Source organism: Brachycentrus maculatus, unplaced genomic scaffold (assembly GCF_059751285.1).
Source record: "Brachycentrus maculatus isolate JH-2025_06_01 unplaced genomic scaffold, ASM5975128v1 h1tg000848l, whole genome shotgun sequence".
Lineage (NCBI taxonomy): Eukaryota > Metazoa > Arthropoda > Insecta > Trichoptera > Brachycentridae > Brachycentrus > Brachycentrus maculatus.
This window is the reverse complement of record NW_028281575.1, coordinates 150,518-175,494: the sequence shown is the minus strand read 5'-3', so window position 1 is coordinate 175,494 and position 24,977 is coordinate 150,518. Positions and strand designations below refer to the sequence as shown.

The window sequence follows — 24,977 nt, the reverse complement described above, 5'->3', positions numbered from 1 at the left end:
TATATCACCATCAAGGAGTAGCAATTTTGCTGTCAGAAATATTGGTGAAAAACCTGGTCAATGGGATCTTATTTCTGAAAGGTTTATAGTTTTCACTGTCCTGTAGTGTTACGTGTTTACCGAAATTTGAGATGCCCAAGTGAAATATGCCTACTACGACAGGCACCGTAGCGTAGTTAGGTAGACGCTCGACTGCGAAACTGTCGTAGCGGGTTCGATTTTCATCGTTTGTTGGCGTACAGGGACGTTCACGGCGGATAACGTCATTATCATATTTTTAGCCTTTGAGCTTGTGCCACAAATGTTATTGTATTTTTCTCCTTTCAAAATACTCTCTTAAAACCACAAACAACATTTTTAGGCGTCAGATTTTTTTTGAGTGAATGTGAATGGGAAAACAGAACGAGGACGACCGAAAAAGACTTGGCACTATCAGATCAATCAGAACATGGTGAATCAATCAGAATCTGGTGGTGTCAAAAGTTTGCGTAATCGGAGGGCATGTATGACTAGATGTATGGATCTGAAGGAGGTGTGGAATATATGACAGGATAGAAGAGTTTGGCGTATCATCCTTTCTGCCTACCCCTGCGGAGAAACGGCGTGATGGTAGTAGTAGAAGTAGTACTTTTTTTTTTCATCCAAACTTAAATAGCGATTCGTTTATCCATTTATTTCGATAGCGTAAAAATTGCCAAACTTAACGTCTAATCTTTATAACTGTCAAAAATAAACTTTGGCTGATTCATTTTACGCTGAGTGTTATTAAGTGGGCTTATTGGTTTATAAAGTAATATTTAATACTAAGTACTTCTTTTTGCTTACGATGTATCAACTAATTTGTGTGGTCTAGGTTTGTACCGCATAGAGATTTTTAGACTAGTGAGCGGAAAGTATTTGAATAAATTAATATAATAACATATCTTCAAATAAGAGGTATTGAAGTAACGGACAGGAAGTAGAAGTAAGAAATGGTAACGTACTGACTGATTGGGAAAGAGATGGAGAGAATCTAAGGAGGGGATGATTTGGTCAATTACGTCAGGTAAGGATTTCAAGAAATGATTGAATAAATATTGTAATGGAGTGAATGTATTATAATATTTTTTATAGTATAGGTATTTAACTTCAAGTTTAAATGCATCGAACTTCGTGTCACAGTAGATTTGATGAAATAATGGTATTTATCGAGTAAAATTTAAATTTAAAATTAAAAGGTTTCACCGAAAAGTGAATACCGAATCAATAAGTGAGATTTATTTGTGACGTCGACACCTGACGTAAGAGTAATTGTTCTTGTCTTGGGTGGCTCTAAACAGTTTTCAACGGGGTCTGATCATCCTCCAATCTCGAATATCCAGGAGACCTGTTTTCTGCCCAACCTCGACCACCTTCTATTTCACTTTTTATGATTAGGTGCAATAGCTTGTACTTCTTTACTCTAAGTATATGTCCAGATATAACACCTTCCGGACTTTGATATCATTTAGCAACTGTCTTGAAGATCTTGTTTTTTGAGAGTAATACAATATATCATTTTATAAAAAATCACTCAATAAATATATTCTAGATGTTTTATTTTTCTTTTTAGTTGTTTTTATTATAAAGCTTTGAAGAAATACCTTATCTGAATATGGACATTTCTTCTAGGTACTCTTTCAAAATCCTGATTGATAATATTCATTCAGCAATTAAGATTTTTGATTTTTGTTATAATGTACATTGAGGATGATTATTTGACAGGATTGTTACAAATTTCATTACTAATCAAATGAAAATTAATTTTATTTTCAGGCTACCGCCTCCGCTGGTGTGCCATACCCCAAGCACTACAACCATTACCCCAAGTACTACCCCAAGTACTATGACTACGACTATTAATTTCTCTTCTGCCTTTATAACATCGCCGTTTTGAATCTGCAAACCTGGAACATCCCCGAACCTAAAATGAACTACCACTCTATTTGGAAACTTCAAATACAATAAACTTTGATTATTCTGGAACACGTTTTTTAAAAATATTTTTACTCCACTCTATGTTTTCATTTCCCTCTATGTCCTTTCCCCCACCAATTGTATGATAATTATAAAACACTTAAATTGTGTTGGTAAACTTAAGTCCAAAAAAGATAATTTTGTGCAATGTTTTGTACGCCTCCGTAGTGTAATGGTCAGCACGCTCTGCTACCGTTCTGTAGGTCCCGGGTTCGATTCCCAAGGGGTGTAAAATAAATATAAGTGATTTTTTCACTGTTATATTTCTTCAATATTACCCTGGACTGGTACCTGAAGCGGAGGGCTCATAACCTTTCCTTCATGCGTAAACGATCAAGATAACACTGTGTTTATATGACGCAGTGCCCTATGCACCATTGGGGTGCTAATAAGGGTTTTATATTTATATCTATATATATATATATATATATATATATATATATATATATATATATATATATATATTTATATATACATATATATATATATATATATATATATATATATATATATATATATATATATATATATATATATATATATACATATATATATATATATATATATATATATATATATATATATATATATATATATATATATATATATATATATATATATATATATATATAATGTTTTGTAAAAAAAAAATACTAACCAAGTACTGCATTTATCACTTAGCCCAGTGAACGCCACACGGTAGCTCGTGATCAACCGGTAGAACGCCGAGGCTTATACAAACGAATTACAATGGGAATATTTTTAAAAGTGGACTCGAAGTTAAATTAAAGTTAGTTGGTTATTCATTAAACGATAGTCACGAATAAGTGTTTATAAAAGTGGTATTACATAAAGTGAAGGATGAATGATAAGTAGAGTTTTATATTATCATACCACAAAGTTAACAATGCTTTTAATATACAAAATATGCATTTTGTTTTAAGATGTCAGTCTACATTATAATTGAACAGGCTAAATATTATCTGAGATTGAAGAAATATATAATAACGTCATTTAGTATAAAAGGTACATCAGAAAAACTCTTACACGATCAAACTTATCTCTTTACAATAGTCTCATGAATGATCAGTATTAGTAAGAAATACTAGGTAATTGGTTACAACGTACAAATATTTTTTTTTTTTGTTCGGATAATATGTATATTTTATTATATTTTTTCTTACCAGGAGAGCAGCCATTACCGCGAGGGCTGCGAAGAAGACGTTCTGGATCTGCATGTTTCTTGATTCCTTTTCACAAATCGCTCACTCCTTTCAAGAACGTCATAAATCAAAAAACTTGATTTCTCAAGAGAACGTTTTTAAATTTTGAAAATATAACACAACGTATTAAAAATAAATATCAAGCCACTTATTGAACTTTTTACTGTTTCACAGATCATTTTAGGTAAAACCTGAAGGTTTTTTCTCCATTTGAAAAATATTTAGTATATTTAAAAAAATAATTGAACAATACATTTTCTTCAAAATGTAAAAACAACATTTTCTGCCCTGTAGCGGGTAAATATTAAATTAAAAATATACCTCTTTTGCTGGGATAAAGAACATTTTCTGGGCATTCCGAAAACATGCACAACTGAAAATAGACGATTTTTGATTTATGACGTTCTTGAAAGGAGTGAGCGAAATATGAATAGTAATTTTGTTTGCACTGTATCTTTTATACTTTTGTATCTTTTATACTTATATTCAAGAATATTTTAGTAAACAATGCAATTTTCAAACAGATGCCGAGTTGTAAATTTAATATTGTATTTTAAAAATAAAAATTAAAAAATCAGTTTATCAAACATTCCGTGCATTTTAAACATCAAATATTATTTTTGTTCTTAACTTCAAAGTACTAAAATGTGAACTGTAGGTACCATTTTTGATCTTAGAATCATCGATTGCTAACATTCATTTTGATAGTTCACGATAAAATTAGATTGTAATAAATTAAATAAATGTTGCGTTGCATGTTTGAGAATGAAAAATGTGGACAGTTTTCCTTAAAATTTCGTCACATTGGAACACAGATTGGAGTGTAGAAAGTCCTGCGGATTATATATAAACATATGTGTATATGTAAATACATATGTAAATACGTATGTGTATGTTAATAATTTTGAGATGAAAGAAGAGATTTAAGAGAGTAAATTTATATTGATTAAATTATTTCGTTGTTAAAAAAGTAGCGGTACCGTGGATTTTGACATAATTTTATATAGACACTGAACCCCCCATTTACACGGCAGATACGCTCTACATGATACTATAAACAAAATTTAAAAATGATTCATTGTATAAGAATCAATGAAGGAAATATTTTTTTTTAATTGTTTCGGCATTTTCTTTATGGCAAGTAAGACTCAAAAAATCACTTTTGTCAATTTAGTCATACCAATTGAAAATACTTCACTGAGTATGCCGCAGTTTCATCACTTAGTAACTATTCTTCACTAAAACATTTGAATAAATATTTCATTCTATAATCCATAACAGTCTTTGATTTAACCTTCTTTGATATGAGCAAATATTTAAAGATATATTTATGAACAGCGTGAAGGGCGTATTATTTTAAGATTATTTATATACACGTGGATTTAACTAATTAATTAACTAAAGTAACTAACCATCACGCTGCTTCCGCAGGGGTAGGCACAGTGAATAGATCTGATAATCTGGCTTGATTTTCTCCTTTAATGCAATTCAACGGTCTGGTTCAAATTTATTTCTGTTTTGAGTTTAAATTATTGCCATTACAGAAAATGTTACTTCAGACTGATACGCCAAAAGGTAAGATTGCATTTGACGCTGTGCATACTAACTAAGTAATCATTACGTCACTTTCTTTTCAATTCAATTCAATTGTATTAACTAATTTATAATCAACATAAACATTATAAACTAAAATTTAAAACGTATACATTTATAAAATTTCGAAAGTAAGCAATCTAGTTAAAGATGCAGAAGAATCCCGCTTCGAAATACACCTTCAGACACATGGAATAGATTAATATTCAGCGTGATATGTTCAGAATAGCTGTAGCTCTTCCTACAGGCATAACCATCGGCAGGTTGGTCCTGTATATAAGAATGTGAAACAATCTATGCCGACGCTGTCTAAGGTAACTATCGGGAACATACAGTACTATCAGTACTATCAGATCATACCGCGCAACAATCGATAAAAAATATGTAATTGAATACTCATTCCTTCTAGTCTCTCGAGTAACTCGGTTGGATAGAGCCAAGGATAATAGCCGTATTCTCTCATATAGAGATACCTCAGAAAGTTCTTTTGGACTTTCTCTACCATAAGAGAGTACTTAAGCTCCTGTGGCCCCCAAATCATCGAGCCACTCTCGAGTCTACTTCGCACCAAGGAGTTATAAAGAGTTCTCAGCACGCGGGTATTTTTGAAAACTCTGACAGTACGCAGAACAAATTCTAATATTTTCAATGCATTACCACTGACCGCCCCAATGTGATCGTGAAATGTCAGGGTGCTCACAAACCTAACGCCCAGATCTCTAACATTCGACTCTCTATCAGATTTTGGTCGTTCATTTTGTAGCGATAAAAAAGAATTCTTTATGCCCTAGTAAAAGACGTGACTAAATACTTAGAAACATTAAACATAAGTTTATTTCGCTTTCCCTGTTCACATATTAGATTTATCTGGTTGGGGAAGATGAAAATCGTCAAAATTTGTCACCTTTAAGAAAAGCTTTAAGTCATCCGCAAACAACATAAATCGTGAATTTAAAATTACATTATTAATATTATTAATTAAAATATAACTAATGAAAATAAATTTAATAAAAATACGGTCAATTTGTCAATGATTTTAGAACAACGTTTTCTAAAAAAATAATAACACAGAATATGTGTTTTATGTATTATATATTTTTTAAAGCGATATATTACAAAGCCTCACCTTTTAGAAGCTTGTCTGCAGGTAGGATAAGATTGAGAAATAAATGTTAAAAATACATCATTAACACCCACATTAATTGAAAATAAATCTTTCTTGAATTTACTTGCATTTGGTGGGAATCAAACCCGCGACGCCAGATTCGCAGTCGAGCGTCTACCCAGCTACGCCACGGCGCCTGTCATGCATCTATTGGATGCATATGCTGAAATAAAAATGAATAAGGTAATTTTTTGTTGATATTATTGCTACAATTTATTCAGATCAACAATCAAACAATGTTATCAATCCTCGAGTCATTTTAGCGGGCTGAGGTTTTTTCGTTGTTAAAATACCTTTTGCTGAAGCTATTCTTCTAACCCTTATCAGCACCCAATGGTGCGTAGATCACTGGATTGTATTAACACAGTATTATTTTGATCGTTACTTACATGAATGCAAGATCGATCACTCCTGCGCTTCAGTGACCAGTCCAGGGTAATATAAAATAAATATTAGAGTGTAAAATCACCAGTATATGTTTTCACCCCTCCCCTGGGAATCGAACCCGAGATCTTCAGCACGATAGCTAAACACGCTTACCATTAACCACGGAGGCGGATAATTTGACCTATTATAACTGATGAAATTCCTTCGGTTTAAAAAAAATTATATTAACTTAAAACCATTCTTTAACCTAAAGTGTAGTAAGTCCTTTGCAGTGACACGGACATTCATTTATTGGTCTGTAATTCAATCTTTGTTGTACACTGAATGCATTCATGTTTTTGGACGGATTGATAATAATCCACGTATGTAAAATGGGCTCTCATTCAGTGGCTTGTAATTCGATCTTTACTCAACAATAAATATTTTCCTATTTTCCAGATTCTAGATTGATAGTCCGAATGCAAATAATAAATTGTTTGATCAACTAAAGAAACGTGATTTTTTATTTGATATCAAAACAAAGTAAACAAATATTAGAAAATCTGTTAACAAAATGCATCATAAAATTGGTATAAAAGTTGGACCGATGCAGGCAAAATCACAATTCAGTCTTGAAGAGTAATCAATCAACATGCAGATCCAGACCGTCCTCCTCGCCGCCTTCGTGGTCATCGCATCAGTCTTGGTAAGATTTAAAGAAAATAAATAAAAATAAAAAATAAATAAAGTTCTAAATTAATACTCTTACTTTGAAATCAATACCATTGTATGTATTTCGAATTAATTACGAAAATCGATTAAAATAATTGAACGCTTTGAAAGCAAGTCGAATTACCCCTTGTAAATTGACGAAACGTTATTTGAAGGAAGCACATATTATTGGAGTGTGTCCAAATACTTGTTCACAAAATCTGAACTATCTCCAATTACAGGAGTTGTTTTCATATTATTTTTTGACATCTCATCAAAGATGAAGAAGAATATGGAAGTCTGGGCATTTACGTGGCTGGTTTAAGTGATCACTTTACACACGTGTAACATTGTATTCTTCAGCTTATGTATAAACATTTGAGATAAAAATATGTTGAACTTTATGAAATGAAACAAATTTGTTTTAACCACTTTTTATTGGTACTCTTTTTCCAACCGGTTTCGACAAGAACCTTGTCATCAATCTATGAGTATTTCAATGTTTTAGAATTAGTATGTAAATTTCGTAAACGTTTTTCTCAGATACTTTGTGGCACATTTTAAAAACTTTACAAAATAAAACCACTTTGGTTTTTAACCACTTATAATTGATACATTCTCCAACCGGTTTCGACAAGAACCTTTTCATGATCAGGGTTTAACATGTACTATTCAAACCTGGTGATGACAAGGTTCTTGTCGAAACCGGTTGGATTAAGTGTACCAGTAAAAAGTGGTTAAAACAAAGTTGTTTTATTTTATAAAGATTATAAATTGTGACACAAAGTATCTGCGGAAAACTTCCAAGAAACAAATATGTTGCACTGGATATGCAATTAAATATGATATTTAATTATAAATTTAAATAAAACGGTGATCTTTATTTTTCTTTAAAATTAAGAAGTAAGCACGAAATAATAACCTTGAAATAAGCTTTTATTCGATCTGCACAACAATATACTTAGTATTTTTTTTTATAAATTAATAAACGTAATATATTGCATCACCAGATTTTAAATACGTTTTAATGTCGAGTAAGTAGTCGGCGATTGTTTTTTTCCATAAAATATGTTTTCTATGCAGTTATCAATATTGATTTTAAATATTTGTCTTTTCCAGGCCACCGCTTCAGCAGGAATCCCAAATTACTACAACAAGTATCCCAAATACTACCCCAAGTATTATGACTACGACTATTAATTTCCCTGATGACTTTATAACATCGCCGTTTTGAATCTGCAAACCTGGAACATCCCCGAAACTAAAATGAACTACTACTCTATTTGGAAACATCAAATGCAATAAAACTTAGATTATTCCGGAAAACGCCTTTTAAAACATTTTTTCCTTTCCTTAATATCCTTTTCCCCATCAATGGCATAGCAATTATAAAACACTTAATGGTATTGGTATACTAAAATCCAAAAAAGAACTCATATACTCAAGTACTACTCTATTTGGAAACATTAAATGCAATAAACTTTGATAATTCTGGAACACGTTTTCCATTACTTAGTCCACTTTATATTTTCATTCCCCTTTATGTCCTTTTCCCCATCTATTGCACGAAAAATGTAAACACTTAAATGTTATTGTTAAACGAAAGTCCAAAAAGATCACTTTGTACAAAGTTTTGTAAAAAAATATTACTTTGTATTGCTCTTATCACTAAGCCCAGTGGACGCCACACGGTAACTCGTGAGCTACCGGTAGATCGCCGAAGCTATTTCAGTGGCTCGCCTAGGATATTAAATTTGCCTGGTAAATTTTATTATTGAACTCAGAAAATAAATAAAAAATGTGCTAAATTTCAACGAAACGCTTAAAAGGTTGCCTTTAAAGTTAATCTGATATTCTAATTTATTTAAACTAATATAAAAAAAATATTATGCATGGTACGATAAAGGCCAATGATAAAAAAAAACTATAAAGAGGGATTCTGTATAGGTAGCTCACTAGATGTTCAATCTCTGAAAGTAGCTCACATTCTTATTGAGTTTGGAGACCACTGACCTATGTAGATATTCTGAAATAAATATTGATAACAATGATTAGACAATCGTAGCAATCCTGGAGTAATTTGAGCAGACTGAGTTTTTGTTAGATCACTCATGACAGATAAATTCCTTTATCATTTTCAATTTTAACCGTTCTTTAACCTTAAATGGTTTGAAAAGTCGGGTTGTGGTTCAAATAATTTGGGCTTTCTCTCAGTGGTCTGTAATTCGATCTTTACTCCACCATAAATGCATTACTGGGATGGATTGATCGTCCAAATGCAAATAATAAAATGTTTTATCAACTTAAGAAACGTGTTTTATTATTTGATATCGAATGTAATCAAATATTGGCGAATCTGTTTACAAAATGCTGCACAAAATGAGTATATAAGTTGGACCGATGCAAGCAAATTCACAATTCAGTTTTGAAAAGTAATCTATCAACATGCAGATCCAGAACGTCCTCCTCGCCGCCTTCGTGATCGTTGCATCACTCCTGGTAAGATTTAAATAAAATAATTACTTTAAAAAATCCTTACTGTCAAATAAACATAATAAATTTAATCAATGTAATTAAAACCGTTTTAATCAATTAAAATTTTGAAAAACAAATCGAGTATTCCCTTCAAAATAGACGAAATATTATATGATATAAAATGCGAGGGAAACATTTATTCTTCAGTTTATGTGTAAACATTTGATAATCAAACAAACATTTGATTTGCCACTTTTGATTATTTTGTTAGAATTTAGAAGTAAAATCAATACGCCGAATAGGCTGCCTTGAAATAGGTTATCAATCGATTTACACTATAATATACGTTGTATTTTTTTCATTAAAACCATTACTAGACGAGTTTAATGCTTCGACATGCCGTGTCGTTGATTGTTGCTTTACGTTATACTGCTATCAATATTAATTTGAAATGTTTGTCTATTCCAGGCTACCGCTTCAGCAGGAATCCCAAAGAACTACAACCGGTACCCCAAATACTACCCCAAGTACTACGACTATTGATTTCATCGATGACTTTATAACATCGTCGTTTTGAATCTGCACACCTGTAATATCCCCGAACCTAAAATGAACTACTACTCTATTTGGAAACTTCAAATGCAATAAACCTAATTCCGGAACACGCTGTTTTAAATATTTATTCCTTTCTTTTGTCTCCTTCCCCTTTTATGTCCATTTCCTCATCAAAGCATGACCATTATAAAACATTTAAATGGTATTTGTAAACTATGATCCAAAAAAGAGCTCATATGCTCAAGTACAAGGGATAGGTTTGGTATATTCATCTATGTTGAAAAGTTTAAATTTAATAACATGCATACATATTTTTCATGGTTTCTGTTTTTTACTGTTATCGGCTAGTATTATTTGGATTTAAAATTTCCATAGGTGTGAAATCGGGGACCGATTGTTTTTTCGACGATACCCATATCGAGAACCGAATGTGTAACAAACTTAATAATGTATATTCAAAACACTTTAAAAAATAATGAAATACATGCGCTCACTCCTTTCAAGAACGTCATAAATCAAAAAACTTGATTTTCCAGGAGAACGTTTTTAAAGTTTTTGAATATAACACAATTTATTTAAAATAAATATCAAGCCACTTATTGAACTTTTTACCGTGCAACAGATCTTTTTAGGTAAAACCTGAAGGTTTTTTCCCCATTTGAAAAATATTTAGTATATTTAAAAAAAATTAAACAATACCTTTTCTTCAAAATGCAAAAACAACATTTTCAGCCCTCAAGCGGGTAAATATTAAGTTAAAAATATGCCTCCTTTGCTGGGATATAGTACATTTTCTGGGCATTCCGAAAACATGCACAACTGAAAATTGACGATTTTTGATTTATGACGTTCTTGAAAGGAGTGAGCGATGTTTTATAAACTTTCGAAAATATTTTACCAGGCATGCAGCCATCTTAAATTAAAAACCATTTAAAGTTAATTTACTGAGTAATTTAGGTTACATTTACCTTAATTTTTTTAAATTATTTTTCAAACGGAACTTGAATAAATATTTCATTAATTAGTAAATTTCAATCTACAATATAACCTTCTTTGATATGAACAAATGATTGGAAAACTTATATATTTATGACGGGTAAACTTTTAAAAATATATATTAATATACACGTAATAACGGTTTTTTTATTATTATTAAACTTGATTTATGACCCTGCAGCTTTTTCGCCATTATTATTATATGCACCTACATATGTCCTAAAAAGCAAAAACACATAATATTTTCGTCCAAAATTTGTGTGTTTGTGTGTATTCATTGTAAAATTTTATATTGCTAAAAAAATAATTTCTTCAAAAGAATGAAGATTAAATTTATAGTATTTTTATGTCCTTTTTATTATTAATAATGTAAGCACTATTTGCAATTAAATCTGCTTCGTGGAGTTTTTATAAACTATTTAATAGAGATGCAAAAAATGTTAATAAAAATTAAATGTTTTTGTTCATCATATACTTAGATATTTACAAGCGGAAATTATAAGGACGATTTTCTGTAAAAATGGTTGCAAAATCTATTTTAGGCTCCTGCAAAATTGATCGCATTTGAGATTTACGACATTTCTGAGGATGTGATCCCAAATCGCAATACATTCAAAACTATTCATAATCCCCACACTGCAGAGACGATCATTTTACAAATTAATTTTGATGTTTATACAGTGATGCTTCGCGTAACGATTGCAGCGGACAACGAAATATCTGTTCACCCATTACGCGACTCACCCAACGAATCTCGCTGCACACAATGGATTTTTTTATATTTTATCTTGCCTCACAAACACTCCAAGGTTGCACGCAGCCAATGCACTTGTACAATGAAACTGAACGGTTTTTGCTGAAAATCATTTTTAATGAATTTTATATACCTACATGAATATATCGTAGCTGCATACATGGTACATACAGCGCTGGGCTAATCGCTTCTTTTGTATATAGTCGATATTACATCTTTAAATACGATACAGTTCCTTTTGTACCATTGAATACAAATAAGGGTTAGAGAAAGAGAAAAACCCGTGCGGTAAGACCTATGAAAAAAATTGAGTTTTTTTTATTATAAAGTCACATATATTATGTCACGGAACGAATAGATTTTTTTAAACATAATTTGTAATGGAAAAACGCATTTCATACAACGAACTCGCTCTTGGAACGAATTGAGAACGATATGGAAGGCATCACTGTATTTTAAAACACTTTCAAAATGTTTTCTCTCGTGAATTTGTTAAGATGTTACATTTTGCTGTGATTTTTTTTTTGGTATTACATCAAGGTTGCAGCATAGATGAAAAAAAAGTCTAGGTATTAAAAAGGTTAATGGTTTGCCATAGGCTGGTTAAAGTGACCACTTTACACACGTGTAAAATTCACCATTCTACCTATTCTGGGCAACCACACTACTCTAATTTTGGATGTTGTATGTATCCTTTAATTGATATCTTCTTTCATATGTGTTTTTCCGGCATCATCTATGGTTAAGTGGTGTAAGTTTTTTATACCAAGCAAGCCTTGCAAGATTATTCTCTAATTATTTTTACATGCTATGAGACGCCTGTAAACAAAATTTTCTTGGATTACCTCTCCATTATATAACATTATATTTTATAGTATTTTACCTCTGTTAGAAAAGTTTATGTTCCCGATGATCTTCAACATATTTTGTTTTTTTTTTTTCTCATCATATTTTTCAATTGTACTATCGTTTTAAAAGTATTATGTTTGGTAAACTCTATATTTTTGATGCAAGGTTCTGTAAGAATTCCCTGTTAAGTTATTGTTTCATCCATTTAAACTTCTAAAACCCGTTCAGATATATTTATTCTTATTTAAACCGTTCTTTTACCTATAGTTTAGTGGGTCGGGTTATGGTTCCATTGAAATGACATGGAGTTTTACTCAGTGGCCTGTAATTTAATCTTTCCTCTACTTTAAATATATTCCTATTTTTGGATGCATTTGGATGAAAATATGCTATTTGTTTAATCCGAATGCATTAAAATTGTTTAATGTTGGACCGTTGCAGGCAAAATCACAATTCAGTCTTGAAGAGTAATCAATCAATATGCAGATCCAGAACGCCCTCCTAGCCGCTTTCGTGGTCATTGCATTACTTCTGGTAAGATTTAAATTAACCAGATTTGATTCTTTTATTTATTTAATCGAATCTGATTAAATGTGTTAAAAATTTAACAATTTAAAAACTAATCTAGCAACTCCCTAAAATTAACGAATCGCCATATATACATATAAGTGTCTCAACTTGAAATGACACATGTATTTATGGAATTCTGAAAATCCCTGGGGTTACGACTTGGCATTTAGTTGGCTTAAGCGATCACTTTATACACTTGTGTAACGTTCACCATTACCAATGATCTTAGATTCTCCCTCATACCGGTAAGGTTTTCGATACATTCATGAATTATGGTCGATTGTTAAAACTTCAGTTGACATCTCATTGAATAATGGATGAGATGGTGAATAATCCAGTGTCCGAAATAATAAATAATATTGTCAGAATACGTTTTATGCCAAAGTGTCAAAATTGCGAAGGAACAGATATTCCTCAGTTTATGTGTAAACATTTGCGTTGCACTATGCAATTTACGAATGCAATTTATTGTTGTTTGCTATTCAATATAATATTTAATTATATAATATGATAAGTAGTCGGTGCCACAATTTTTTTTTTTTTAATTAAGAAGAAAAATCAATTTACGGAATATACGTCGTATGTTTTATGCATATATCAATATACGTAATATGTTACATCATATGTTTTTTTTTACATGATGAGTAGTGAGTCGGCGATTGATTTTGGTCATAAATGTGTTTATTATGCAGTTATCCACATTAATTTTAAATGTTTATCTTTTCTTGATCTTGCATGCCAGGGTTCTTACTTGATCAATGACAACATCATTTTTGCATGTTGAGGATCTACCAGATCGTGCTTCACTCTCCACTGATGAGCGGCCATCTTTGAAGCGGTTATACCACTCCATAATGTGTGTGGTGCCCATTGCTTCATCCCCAAACACCTTTTTCTGTTTTGCGGATAGTTTCCACTTGATAATCTCCAAACTTCAAATAAAACTTGACGCAGTAACGTTATTCAACATTTTCTGTCATTTTGTTTAAACTAAAATCCGACGACAATGGCGTGGCAGTGGTGCTGTAGTCGTGAAAAAAAATGAGCATAAGCACAAAGTATACCTATAAACGGTCATCTAAGCTCCGCCTTTAAAGCGTTATTTGTTTTGACTATAAAAAATATGTTCGAATACTTTTTGAACAGACCTCGTATATGTACCATATGTATATGCATTTGTTCAACAATATTGTAAACTTGTTTCCATTATTTTGGTAATAAATAATTTATGATTTCAACGAAGAAAATTCAATAAAAAGCACACTATTATCATTGTTTTTAATTTTTTTGGATAGTGTTAACACTTTCTTTGATACAATGCATACGATTTTACAAAGGTTTTTTAAGAAAAAAATATTTTATATATATATATATACATATATATATATATATATGTATATATATATATATATATATATATATATATATATATATATATATATATATATATATATATATATATATATATATATATATATATATATATATATATATATATATATATATATATATATATATATATATATATATATATATATATATATATGTATATATATATATATATATATGTATATATATATATATATATATATATATATATATATATATATATACATATATATATATATATATAAACATATATTGCAATATATCAATAACTACTCGAAATCACTGCACAGGAATAACAATTTTATTCCAATCCAAATTCCATTGAAATGATATGTGCTTTCATTTAGTGGCCTGTAATTCGATATTTACTTTACCATAAATGTATTCCTATTTTCGGATGGATTGAATCCTAATGCAAATAAAAACTTGTTTGATCAATGAAAGAAACGTGTTTTTTTATTATTTGTTATAAAAACAATATAAACAAATATTAGCAAATCTGTTTACAAAATGCTACAGAAATGAGTATATAAGTTGGATCGATGCAAGCAAACCACAATTCAGTCTTGAAGAGTAATCTATCAACATGCAGATCCAGAACGTCCTTCTCGCCGCCTTCGTGATCGTTGCATCACTCCTGGTAAGATTTGAAAAAAATAATTACGTACATAAAAAAAATCTTTTCCGTCAAATAAATAATTTATATTAATTTAAACATTGTTTTGTAATTAAAATTTTTTAACAAAATTTAGTAAAGCAACCCCTTGAAAATTAAAAAAAAACCTTTTAAGACATAATTGTCAAAATGCGAGGGAAATAAATATTTTTCAATTTATGTGTAATTTTTATTATTTTCAAACATGTTGCATGTTATATGCAATTTAATATTATTTTCAATTAAATAAAATATTATCAAAATTCACATTTGTGTTTTTTTTTAGATATTTAGAATTAATAAAATCATTATGCAGAATAATAAACTATCAATCAATTTACACTACTGTAAACGTAGTACTTTTTTCATTCAAACTATCACTGGCTAATTATAATACGTTGATATGTAGGGTCGATGATCACCGATTGATTCTATAAATTATATGTTTTATCCTGCTATCAATATTAATTTGAAATCTTTGTCTTTTCCAGGCTACCGCTTCAGCAGGAATCCCAAATTACTACAACAAGTATCCCAAATACTACCCCAAGTATTATGACTACGACTATTAATTTCCCTGATGACTTCATAACATCGCCGTTTTGAATCTGCAAACCTGGAACATCCCCGAAACTAAAATGAACTACTTCTCTATTTGGAAACTTTAAATGCAATAAAACTTAGATTACTCCGGAAAACGCTTTTTAAATCACTTTTTCCTTTCCTTAATATCCTTTTCCCCATCAATGGCATGGCAATTGTAAAACACTTAATGGTATTGGTACACTAAGATCCAAAAAAGAACTCGTATACTCAAGTACAGGAGATAGGGATAATATATATAATAGCATATTTAAATTGCTATTATATATATTATTATTATATAAAGTGTGTCGAAACATTTAAATTTAATTACATGTATATAAAAACATTTTAAGTGTCTCCAAATCTAGATTATTTTCAATTAGAAGTTATTTTTTGACATTTAAACAAAGATGAAGAAGAATATAGAAGTCTAGGCTTTTAATTTTCCCCAGTAAATTATTAATCTATTTTGAGATGTCAAAAAAGAATGTAAAAAACATGCATATTATCCATGATACCCGTTTTCGAGTGTTATCGGCTAATATTTATTTGGGAGTGCCTTCATTTTACAATTTTATAGGTGCAAAATAGGGGACCGATTATTTTTTCGACTGTCCGTATAATAATGTATGTATTTTGAAAACACTTTGAAAAATGACAAAACAAAAATTTTATAAATTATCGAAAATTCAATAATATGCCTCAAAAATGCATCTTACAGATAACAACTTTTGAAAATATTACTACCGGGCAAACAGCCATTTTAAATTAAAACCGTTCGTAGTTTATTAACTGAGTAATGTATGTTACCTCATTTCAATAATTATTTTAAGAAATCGTTTATTCTTCTTGCAACGGTACTTGAATTAATATTTTTTTTAAATAATTTTCATCTTTTAAGTTAATCTATTTTTTTTTAACTTTATAAGTATGTTTTTATTTTTTTTAAATATTTTTTAAAGAGAAGTTTTGGTGTTTTCTGTGAGCTTAAGCGGTTCATTATTAGAAATATGTATCAGATTGTGTTAGAGTGGGTTCGAACCGAGAAACTCTGACTTAAGAGTCCGCAACACTAACCACGGGACCACAACCCAACACCCGAATCTTCTGTGATATGAACCAATACAATAAAGAATTACATCATTTATTTTTTATTTTTAACATCTCATCAAAGATGAAGAAGAATATGGAAGTCTGGGCATTTACGGGGCTGACGACCGTCATAGGCTGGTTTAAACCTCCTCCTTCACATCCATACATCACATCCATACATCTAATCATACATGCCCTCCGATCACGCAGACTTTTGACACCGCCAGCTTTTAGGTTCTGATTGATCTGATCGTGCCAAGCCTTTTTCGGTCGTCCTCGTTCTGTATTCTGGTTTAAACCAGCCTATGACGGTCGTCAGCCCCGTAAATGCCCAGACTTCCATATTCTTCTTCATCTTTGATGAGATGTCAAAAATAATTTGAAAATAACTCCTGTATTTGGACAAACTCAAAATGTTGTAAGAATTATATCTATGAATCTCATGATGAGCGTTCTTTAAAAATACGGGATCATCGAAAAATAATGCCAACATTTCAAAAAAATATAGCACCGAAATCCTTAATGTTAAAAAAAATAAATAAATATATATATATATATATATATATATATATATATATATATATATATATATATATATATATATATATATATATATATATATATATATATATATATATATATATATATATATATATATATATATATATATATATATATATGTATATATATATATACAGAACGAGGACGACCGAAAAAGGCGGAGGGCACGTATGACTAGATGTATGGATGTGAAGGAGGCGAGGAGTGTATGTCAGGACAGAAGAGTGTGGCGTTCCATCCTCTCTGCCTACCCTGCGGTGAAACGGCGTGATGGTAGTAGTAGCAGTAGTTCATATATACGCTTTTCAAAAAGTATCCGACTTTTATTCATAAATACAAAACTTATTGAGATACAATTAAATGAGATTAATCCCCTTCGATCGTATATATATACGAGGTCTGTTCAAAAAGTATCCGACCATAATTTTTATAGTCAAAACAAATAACGCTTTGAGGGCGGAGCTTAGATGACCGTTTATAGGTATACTTTGTGCTTATGCTCATTTCTTTTCACGACTACAGCACCACTGCCACGCCATTGTCGTCGGATTTTAGTTTAAACAAAATGACAGAAAATGTTGAATAACGTTACTGCGTCAAGTTTTGTTTGAAGCTTGGGGATTATCAAGTGGAAACTATCCGCAAAACAGAAAAAGGTGTTTGGGGACGAAGCAATGGGCACCACACACATTATGGAGTGGTATAACCGCTTCAAAGATTACCATATGTATATGCATTTGTTCAACAATATGGTTAACTTGTTTCCATTATTTTTGTAATAAATAATTTATGATTTCTACGAAGAAAATTCAATTAATAGCACACTTTTATCATTGTTTTTAATTTTTTTTGGATAATGTTAACACTTTCTATGATACAATGCATACGATTTTACAAAGGTTTTTTAAGAAAAAAATATTATCTATATATATATATATATATATGTATATATATATATATATATATATATATATATATATATATATATATATATATATATATATATATATATATATATATATATATATATATATATATATATATATATATATATATATATATATATATATATATATATATATATATATATATATATATAAACATATATTGCAATATATTAATAACTACTCGAAATCACTGCACTGCAGGAATAACAATTTTATTCCATTCCAAATTCCATTAAAATGATATGTGCTTTCATTTAGTGGCCTGTAATTCGATATTTACTTTACCATAAATATATTCCTATTTTCGGATGGATTGATAATCCCAATGCAAATAAAAACTTGTTTGATCAATGAAAGAAACGTGTTTTTTTTTATTATTTGTTATAAAAAACAATATAAACAAATATTAGCAAATCTGTTTACAAAATGCTGCAGAAATGAGTATATAAGTTGGATCGATGCAGGCAAACCACAATTCAGTCTTGAAGAGTAATCTATCAACATGCAGATCCAGAACGTCCTTCTCGCCGCCTTCGTGATCGTTGCATCACTCCTGGTAAGATTTGAAAAAAATAATTAAGTACATAACAAAAATCTTTTCCGTCAAATAAATAATTGATGTTAATTAAAACATTGTTTTGTAATTGAAAAATTTTAACAAAATTAAGTTAAGCAACCCCTTGAAAATTAAAAAAAAAACTTTTAAGACATAATTGTCGAAATGCGAGGGAAATAAATATTCTTCAATTTATGTGTAATTTTTATCAATTTTCAAACATGTTGCATGTTATATGCAGTTTAATAATATTTTCAATTCAATTAAATATTATCATAATTCACGTTTGTGTTTTTTTTAGATATTTAAAATTAATAAAATCATTATGCAGAATAATAAACTATCAATCAATTTACACTACTGTAAACGTAGTACTTTTTTCATTTAAACTATCACTGGCTAATTATTATACGTTGATATGTGGGGTCGATGACCACCGATTGATTCTATAAATTATATGTTTTATCCTGCTATCAATATTAATTTGAAATCTTTGTCTTTTCCAGGCTACCGCTTCAGCAGGAATCCCAAATTACTACAACAAGTATCCCAAATACTACCCCAAGTATTATGACTACGACTATTAATTTCCCTGATGACTTCATAACATCGCCGTTTTGAATCTGCAAACCTGGAACATCCCCGAAACTAAAATGAACTACTTCTCTATTTGGAAACTTTAAATGCAATAAAACTTAGATTACTCCGGAAAACGCTTTTTAAATCACTTTTTCCTTTCCTTAATATCCTTTTCCCCATCAATGGCATGGCAATTGTAAAACACTTAATGGTATTGGTACACTAAGATCCAAAAAAGAACTCGTATACTCAAGTACAGGAGATAGGGATAATATATATAATAGCATATTTAAATTGCTATTATATATATTATTATTATATAATGTGTGTCGAAACATTTAAATTTAATTACATGTATATAAATCATTTTAACTGTCTCCAAATCTGGATTATTTTCAATTAGAAGTTATTTTTTGACATTTAAACAAATACAAATACGGGATCATCGAAAAATTTCAAAAAAATATAGCACCGAAATCCTTGATGTTAAAAATATATTAATATCACTAAACGCTATATTGTAAATGTTAATTTAGTTTTAAAGCTAACATGACATGTTTGAAGCGTGAAAGGCGTTCAAATTCAACCGAGTTATTAAAATAAACATAAAATTATAACATCTCATAAAATTATTACTTTTACTGTTTTACCAATAAATATGTTACATAAAACTATTTTGCACGTATTTTATCGTGTGTCTAGATCAGAAACATGATAAATTAACAAGAAAACTTGAAAAAATAACTCAATAAAACATTATACTTGGGAAGCAAGGTTATGATTTCTAACCGATTTTAGTTGACATTTCAATCAAAAAGATAATTCTTTCTTTACAGGGACATCTTTGGTCAAGTGTCGTCAGTAAATGCGAATAAAAATTATAAGAAATAATGCATTACAAAAAGCTTTCTTTACTGATGTATGGATATCACACTAAAGTATCTTTATAATATGAACCACGGATGCTGCGGCTGATTTGCGAATGTAAAAACATACCTACCGCCAAGGTTTGGCGTCAGGTAGGGCGATGGGTTAACACTCCTTATCTTTCATTATTACAGTTATTTCAAATGTTGGCACTTTTTTTCGATGAACCTGTATATATTAATATAATTATAACCCTATAGTTTTTCGACATTATCATTTATGTCCCGAAAAATGGAAACACCTATAAAATTTGTAAAGCAGGCAACACAGCTATTGTAATATATTATTAGATTAAAACCAATATTTTTAGCTTTTCCACTTTTTTTATTTGACCAGCGACCGGGTTTCGTCGTTACCGACATCATCAGACTGGTAACGACGAAACCCGGTCGCTGGTCAAATAAAAAAGTGGAAAAGCTAAAAATATTGGTTTTAATCTAATAATATATTAAAAATGCAATTCCATCACGAAGTGTCAGTGGATAATATAAATCTATTAAAAAGCTATTGTAGTTGCTGCTGTATGTGTATGTATGTACTAAATTATTATTATTTCATTTTTTTATTTTTATTTTTATTTGTTTATTTTTTTATTAAATGATGTTTACCAAGACAATGAGTTCGGCATTTATGCACAATATTCGGGATTTACACTTTTAAATGCATAGCGAGATGTTCCCGCATGTTAAAATAATTTTTTGAATATTTTTTTTTCAATTTGTTTTTAAAGTATTAAAATATTATGTTCGGTAAACTCAATACATATTTCAAGTCAATGGTTGCCAAAAAAATATCACTGACTCACTATTGCATCTATCGCCTATTCCAAAATAAATATTAATAATAACGATTATCATTAATACTATTACTACTATTTATTCAGAGCGACAATTAGACAATCGTTTCAATCTTCGAGCGAATTATAAGGCCTATCATGTTAAAATACTTTTTTTCTTCCGTAACTGATTCGGCAGTAACTTCGTGGTAATATCTATAATTTTTTATTATTATTTTAGTTCTACTTAGTAAATCCCACTATTCCTTATATCTATGATGACAGGTGTTTCGATGCATTCGGCATCATATTTCTAACACCGTTTCCATTTGATATAATAAAAATTTCGCCGTAGCTTTTTTTTTTTTTACTTTTACCCATTCTTTAACCTGTGGTGAGTCGGGTTGTGGTTTCATGAAAGTGTCGTGGATATTTATTCATTATTGACGTGGCCTGTAATTTTGCCGTAGCTTGTTTTATTACTTTTACCCATTCTTTAACCTGTGGTGAGTCGGGTTGTGGTTTCATGAAAGTGTCGTGGATATTTATTCATTATTGACGTGGCCTGTAATTTCGCCGTAGCTTGTTTTATTACTTTTACCCATTCTTTAACCTGTGGTGAGTCGAGTTGTGGTTTCATGAAAGTGTCGTGGATATTTATTCATTATTGACGTGGCCTGTAATTTCGCCGTAGCTTGTTTTATTACTTTTACCCATTCTTTAACCTGTGGTGAGTCGGGTTGTGGTTTCATGAAAGTGTCGTGGATATTTATTCATTACTGACGTGGCCTGTAATTTCGCCGTAGCTTGTTTTATTACTTTTACCCATTCTTTAACCTGTGGTGAGTCGGGTTGTGGTTTCATGAAAGTGTCGTGGATATTTATTCATTATTGACGTGGCCTGTAATTTCGCCGTAGCTTGTTTTATTACTTTTACCCATTCTTTAACCTGTGGTGAGTCGGGTTGTGGTTTCATGAAAGTGTCGTGGATATTTATTCATTATTGACGTGGCCTGTAATTTCACCGTAGCTTGTTTTATTACTTTTACCCATTCTTTAACCTGTGGTGAGTCGGGTTGTGGTTTCATGAAAGTGTCGTGGATATTTATTCATTATTGACGTGGCCTGTAATTTCGCCGTAGCTTGTTTTATTACTTTTACCCATTCTTTAACCTGTGGTGAGTCGGGTTGTGGTTTCATGAAAGTGTCGTGGATATTTATTCATTATTGACGTGGCCTGTAATTTCGCCGTAGCTTGTTTTATTACTTTTACCCATTCTTTAACCTGTGGTGAGTCGGGTTGTGGTTTCATGAAAGTGTCGTGGATATTTATTCATTATTGACGTGGCCTGTAATTTCGCCGTAGCTTGTTTTATTACTTTTACCCATTCTTTAACCTGTGGTGAGTCGGGTTGTGGTTTCATGAAAGTGTCGTGGATATTTATTCATTATTGACGTGGCCTGTAATTTCGCCGTAGCTTGTTTTATTACTTTTACCCATTCTTTAACCTGTGGTGAGTCGGGTTGTGGTTTCATGAAAGTGTCGTGGATATTTATTCATTATTGACGTGGCCTGTAATTTCGCCGTAGCTTGTTTTATTACTTTTACCCATTCTTTAACCTGTGGTGAGTCGGGTTGTGGTTTCATGAAAGTGTCGTGGATATTTATTCATTATTGACGTGGCTTGTAATTTCGCCGTAGCTTGTTTTATTACTTTTACCCATTCTTTAACCTGTGGTGAGTCGGGTTGTGGTTTCATGAAAGTGTCGTGGATATTTATTCATTATTGACGTGGCCTGTAATTTCGCCGTAGCTTGTTTTATTACTTTTACCCATTCTTTAACCTGTGGTGAGTCGGGTTGTGGTTTCATGAAAGTGTCGTGGATATTTATTCATTATTGACGTGGCCTGTAATTTCGCCGTAGCTTGTTTTATTACTTTTACCCATTCTTTAACCTGTGGTGAGTCGGGTTGTGGTTTCATGAAAGTGTCGTGGATATTTATTCATTATTGACGTGGCTTGTAATTTCGCCGTAGCTTGTTTTATTACTTTTACCCATTCTTTAACCTGTGGTGAGTCGGGTTGTGGTTTCATGAAAGTGTCGTGGATATTTATTCATTATTGACGTGGCCTGTAATTTCGCCGTAGCTTGTTTTATTACTTTTACCCATTCTTTAACCTGTGGTGAGTCGGGTTGTGGTTTCATGAAAGTGTCGTGGATATTTATTCATTATTGACGTGGCCTGTAATTTCGCCGTAGCTTGTTTTATTACTTTTACCCATTCTTTAACCTGTGGTGAGTCGGGTTGTGGTTTCATGAAAGTGTCGTGGATATTTATTCATTATTGACGTGGCCTGAAATTCAATCTTCACTCTGCCAGAAATGTATTCCTATTGTTAGATGGATTTGAATGGATTGATAATCTGGTTGCAAATAAAAAATATTTGAATAACTCAAGAAACGTGTTTTTTATTTGATATCTAAACAAAGTGAGTTAATGTTAGCAAATCTGTTTAGTTAATGCTCCGCGATTGAGTATATAAGTTGGACCGATGCAGGCAACATCACAATTCAGTCTTGAAGAGTACTCAATCAACATGCAGATCCAGAACGTCCTTCTCGCCGCCTTCGTGGTCATTGCATCACTCCTGGTAAGATTCAAATAAAATAATAAGTTTTTAAAAATAATATTCTGTCAAATAATTATTGTATATTTTAAGAATTTATAATGAAAACATGTATTCTTCAGTTTATGTAAAAACATTAATGTTGCAAAAATGTTGTACAGCATACACAATTATGTTATTTATATGTTTTAATATTTTGAAACTAATCGTCACTACTTTTAATTAAAAAAAATTGTAATAAAATCAATACACGGAATAAAAACCTTGAAATAAGCTAGCAATCGATCTTCATACTATAAACGTAGTATTTTTTTTTCATTAAACCATCATTAAATGATTTCCATACGTTAACAAGTCGAGTTGTTGGTCGGTTATTAATTGTAGGTTTAAAATATATATTTTACAATGTTATCAATATTAATTTAAAATGTTTGTCTATTCCAGGCTACCGCATCAGCAGGACCACCAAAATACTACAACCGGTACCCCAAGTACTACCCCAAATATTATGACTACGACTATTAATTTCATCGATGACTTTATAACATCGCCATATTAAATCTGCCAACCTGGAACATCCCCGAACCTAAAATGAACAACTACTCACATTAAAAACTACAAATACAATAAACTTAAATTATTCTTAAATATGTTTTTTCAAAATATTTATCCTTTCCTTTATTTTCCTTGCCGTTTATGTGCGTATTTTTTTCTATTAATGGCTTGAGAATGGTAGACTAAGATCCGAATAAGTATCTTTGGTCCAATAAGTATAAGTGCAAGTGATGACGACACGTGCGTGTAAGGGTTTTGCAACCACTTCTATTCACATACTATTTTTTTATGCATATTTGAATGTATAGCTAAAAACTGATAACCTAAGCTTGATATAACTTATGAAAGAGAGTTATAATAATACAATTTAAATAAAATATCAATAATGAAAGAGTTCAGTTATGCAACTATTTCTTAACTCAATTTTGCTGTACTAAATATATTTATAAATTTTAAGAGATTGAGAGAGACTGA

General features: G+C 30.7%; 5 long non-coding RNA genes across 6 annotated transcripts in view; 3 read left to right on the top strand and 2 right to left on the bottom strand.

Annotated features, from left to right (window-relative positions):
* The window catches only part of LOC148300031 (uncharacterized), a 162,770-nt gene that overhangs the window by 27,891 nt on the left and 109,902 nt on the right, over positions 1-24,977 (bottom strand). The gene's annotated exons all lie outside the window — the stretch shown is intronic.
* On the bottom strand, positions 1,796-24,834 carry LOC148300038 (uncharacterized). Its single transcript, XR_015838992.1, has 2 exons — positions 24,518-24,834; positions 1,796-1,998 (listed from the first exon to the last, which is right to left on the bottom strand). It is a non-coding gene; the product is annotated as an uncharacterized LOC148300038 (long non-coding RNA).
* On the top strand, positions 6,145-10,190 carry LOC148300041 (uncharacterized). The gene is made up of 4 exons (XR_015838986.1): positions 6,145-6,159; positions 6,802-7,048; positions 8,173-9,552; positions 9,997-10,190. It is a non-coding gene; the product is annotated as an uncharacterized LOC148300041 (long non-coding RNA).
* Positions 15,199-15,994, top strand: LOC148300040 (uncharacterized). Its single transcript, XR_015838985.1, has 2 exons — positions 15,199-15,281; positions 15,788-15,994. It is a non-coding gene; the product is annotated as an uncharacterized LOC148300040 (long non-coding RNA).
* LOC148300039 (uncharacterized) lies at positions 18,953-24,596 on the top strand. Of its 2 annotated transcripts, XR_015838983.1 has the most exons (4): positions 18,953-19,037; positions 19,544-20,635; positions 23,839-23,972; positions 24,393-24,596. It is a non-coding gene; the product is annotated as an uncharacterized LOC148300039 (long non-coding RNA). The 2 variants fall into 2 exon arrangements; XR_015838984.1 differs by lacking the exons at positions 18,953-19,037; positions 19,544-20,635 and adding an exon at positions 20,969-21,074.